The sequence below is a fragment of the Cannabis sativa genome, chromosome 7, assembly GCF_029168945.1.
Source record: "Cannabis sativa cultivar Pink pepper isolate KNU-18-1 chromosome 7, ASM2916894v1, whole genome shotgun sequence".
NCBI classification, from domain to species: Eukaryota; Viridiplantae; Streptophyta; class Magnoliopsida; order Rosales; family Cannabaceae; genus Cannabis; species Cannabis sativa.
The window spans coordinates 19,753,835-19,758,781 of NC_083607.1; positions in this window are offsets into that span (position 1 = coordinate 19,753,835).

A 4,947-nucleotide genomic window follows, 5' to 3' on the forward strand; every position below is an offset into this window, starting at 1 on the left:
AAAACATTTAACTTTTGTAAGACCAACAATGGAGATCGAATATCTTAATAATAATCAAGCTCATTATTTAAAGTGAGTTGTATTTTCTTTGATTCTCTTTATTTAATTTATTTATTTTAAATATATATTTATTTAAAATTTCCAATTTAGAATGAAAAATTCTAAATATAAATTTTAATTTAATATTTATAAATTTTACTTAGATGGATATGAAAATAACATGAATTATTTCCATCTTAGTAATAATTTCCAATAAATATTTAGAAAAATATTCAATTTAAGTTGTTACAAAATTAATTTAAATTAATTTACAACTCAAATTTAATTTTCTATAAATATATATTGCATTTCGAAAAATTAAAGTATTCTAGGACACAATTTTCGAAAATGCATGTTAAAATAAAAAATTAATCTTGGAAAAATTATTCTAATTTAATGTTGGCCCAAAATTAATTAATAAAATTAATTTACAACAAAAAATATAATTTTCCTATTTAATTAAATATATAAGAAAAATTTCAAATATTTAAGTATGATGATGAAAATCAACTTAAATATTAATTTTCTATTTAATTAAATACACTAGAAAAATACTTCATGCAAAAATATCATCTATATAGATTTTCCTTTGACTAATTAAATTCAATTTCTAATAATATATTTTAATTCAATTTATTTTAATTAATCATTAAATGAAAAAATTATTGATTTAAGTTGGTCCAAAATTAAAATAAATAATTTACAACTTTAATCTATTTTTCAAATAAAATTCGAAATTCCAGCATTTAAGAAATGCAATTTCGAAATTTGATTAATAAAATAAAGAAAAAATATATTTTGAAAATTATTTAAATTTAGTTGAAAAAATAAATTTCAACTAAAAATAATTTTCTATTTAATTAAGTGTCATGAAAAAGAAATATTTAAGTATGATGATGAGAATCAACTTAGATATTTAATTTTCAAGTTAATTAAATTCAAGAAATAAATAATTAAGTGTAGAGAAGGCTTAATTATTAATCTCTAGTTTAATACTAGGAAAAAATATACTTAAAATAAATTGTACCAAAATTAATTATTTAAATAATTAATTTCACAATTTATAATATTTTCCTATTTAGTATTAGAAATAATAAGTAGTCTAGAAATAAATATCTAGAAAATATCTTATTTGACTAAGTATCTTTTCCACAAAATTTGAAAAAATATCTAATTTAGGTTGTATTAGAAAAAATCTAGAACCTAAATATTTTTCAAATTTAAATTTAATTAAATATCAAAAATTAAGTTGTAACCACTTAATTTGAAAATATTTCATTTTAAGTTAATATTCGAAAAGATATTAACTTAAAAAATATCTAAAATATTCCATTTTAAGTTAATATTCGAAAAGATATTAACCTAAAAAATATCTAAAGAATCTTAATAACCAATGCCTAAAATTCCTCAACTTAATTTTGAAATTTTAAATCCAAAAGATATTCAGATTTAAGTTGGTTAGTTGAAGATAACTAAATATCAACTTAAATAGGAATATTTAATGAAAAATTTAAATTAAGCTCCAGAAAGAATCTAGATGGTTATAATTCTATATTTAATTAAATACAAGAAAATACTTATAGTTTAGCTTAGAATAAAAAATTCTTTAAACTATAATTTTCTTAAATTAATTTCAAAATAAATGAAATTAATTATGTTGCTAATCAATTTTATTAGGTTAAACTAGTTTAATTAACCTAGTACAGTTATTCAAATCAAAGTAAATGGGCCTTCACAATTGGGGTAGTTCATGTGAGGGGGTGCTGGGTTCAGTATGTCGTACCCACTACTATGGCTCCCAACTCTCACACAAGGCCCAAAAGAGAGGAATTTAACCTTAATAAGAACAACTGTTATTAATTGAATAGGCCCAAAAACTAAATGGGCCTAAATAAATTCTATCAAGAACTATGATAATTTATTTTAGCAACAGCAACCTATATGTACCTATAATAAAATTAAACACATAGGCTCACACAGGCACACTTTGGATGGGTCCTATCATGTTGCTAGGTCATACACAGATGAAAGAAGATTGTAAATATACCTGTTACAAATTATTAACTTGACCAAGGGAGCCATCAGATCATTAGATCTGGCAAAAAGTAACCATGGCTATTTGCAATCAAGTAATAATAGGTTTTGAAAACTTACAAACAAGCTAAAACACATACTCCTGCAACAAGGTTAGCTGGATAGTTGAAAAAAATTTAAATTTAAAATTAAACCTACTTTTTGAAAAATTAGGTTTCAACCAACCTAAATATCATTTCAAAATTTGCTAACTACTTTTAAAAATTAAATGTTATTTTAAAAAATAAAAATTAAATAAAATTAGAAAAGATAAATAAAATATCTTTTCAGATTTTAAATTTAATTTAAATAAATAAAATAACAAAATTTAAAAGTTAGCAAAATATCTTACATCTATTTAAAATTACATGATTATAAATATCTTATTTTAAATTTAAATAAGGTCAAAATATCTAAAAAAATTTAAAAAAAAATCTTAAAAGATAAGATATAATTAAAAATATCTTAAAAGATAAGAAATCTTAAAAATATTTTAAAAGATTTTATAAATATCTTATAAAATCTGACCTTAAATTTAAAAAAAAAAAATAAGATATAATCAAATTTAAAAATAAGATAGATTTTAAAGCAAGAAGATAGATACTAATTCTATTCAAATTCAAATTACACTAATATCTTGAATTAAATTTAAAAAATATTAAATTAATTCAAAATAATAATTAGAATTGAATTAGGAATAATAATAGTATAAATACAAAACTATACAAAAAATTGGAAGTTAATTCCATGAAAAAGCATGAAAAATCGAAGAAAAACAAAAAAATTCGAAACTGTACGGACAGATTTGCGATCGCAGGAAAATATCAGCACAGCCCCGATTTTTTCAAATCTTCAAAAAATCATAACTAATTCAAATAAAATCCAAATTAAGTTCTGTAAAAGGCGAACTTGCTTAATTTTTTTCATACTATCCAATAAAAATATTCCAGAGATAAAATCGCAATTATTTTTCACGAAAATTTCACAAACATCAATCAATCATCAAATAACACTCAATACAACATGATACCGTCCAAAGAACATACAAACAATCGTTTTAAAGTCCAAATTTCTTGCAAGTAAATCAATTACCATGGCTCTGAGGCCAGTTGTTGGAATTTATTTTACCAGGATCTTAGATCTACTCACAAGTATGTTTATTAACATCCTAAATAAGAACTTTCTAAAACGATAAATTAAACACATATAAAGTTTAAGAAACCTTACATTGGGTGCAGCAGAATTAAATGACTCCTTCCGTTCAGATATCTAGCCCTTGATTCCTTTCTGTAGCAGAGCATTATCAATATCTGAGCCTGGATCTCTTTCTCTGAATCTTTGATGCTGAAACTCCTTCTTGCTGAAAGTCTTTCTTCACGATCTTCCTCACTATGATTGAGGTATTACTTGCTGTGTGTGGGCACTACTCATACACTAAATATTTCGAAATCTCAATGAGGAAGAGAGAGAGAGTGGGTTCAGCCAAAGATAGGGAGAGAGAAGGCTCAGGTTTTTCTCTGAAGGAAAAATAGAAAATTTAAGTGTAATTTTCCTAAAGCCTTCACTATCTATTTATAGCATTCCACTAGGGTTAGGTTTGAATTATTTGGCATTAAAATAATGAAAATATCAGTTTAAATTGCCTACAAAAGTGGCTGGGCCATGCTTAGTGGATTTGGGCCTCACTTTTTGCAATTTTGCACTTTTACCTTTTCTGCATCTGATTTTCTCAAAAACGCCAATTTTCTAATTCAACCATTTAAATGCCAATTCTAACTATTTAATAACTATAAATAATTATTAAATAATATTGTCATTTATCATATTTATTAATTGAACCATACAAAGTATCATAATTAACAAATATGCCCCTAAAACTCTTTCTTTACAATTTCGCCCTTACTTAGTGAAAAATTCACAAATAGACATAGTCTAATTTGAGAATTATAATTGATTAATCAAAACCAATTATATGAGTCTTACAAGCAATATTATCTCAACTAGTGCGGGGACCATGGGTCTATATAACCGAGCTTCCAATAAGTAGATCAAGAATTTATTACTAAAATTCACTAACTTATTAATTCTTCGTTGAATCCACGCATAGAACTTAGTATTGCACTCTCAGTTATATAGAATGCTCTATATGTTCAACCATATAGACACATCATTAGTTATCCATTGTTATAATCCTAATGTGATCAATGATCCTCTATATGAATGATCTACACTGTAAAGGGATTAGATTACCGTTACACCCTACAATGTATTTATTCCTTAAAACACTTGACCCCGTATAAATGATATTTCAGCTTATGTGAAATGAGTACTCCACCATTTATGTTCGTTTGGTCAAGCTTGAAGGAGGTCATCCTTTGCTTACTATTCGCCAGATAGAAGCTATAGATTCCATGTTTATGATAGCGCTCCCACTCAATTGCACTACCGTGTTCCCAAAATGTACGTATCATCCTGACCTAAAAGTAGGCTTAACTAACAAATCAAAGAACACGAATAGCCTCTCGAGATTGAGCCTAATCATATCAGGATTAAGATCATTTGATCTAGGATCAACTAGGCGAGATTGACTTGAATAGATATTACGGTAAGTTTAATAAATCTAAGTCAAAGTTCAATATCGGTCCCTTCCGATGCATACTCCATGCATCCAACCTGAGCTTTACTTTAACCAATGCTCTGGAAAGAACATAGCACTTCTCCAAATGCAAGTAAACTCTCTTGTAGATTATCATATCAGTAAAACCCCATGTCTGATAAATCTAGGAAACTTTATTCACATAGTCATGTTTACTTTCCAATGTGTTGACGGCACAA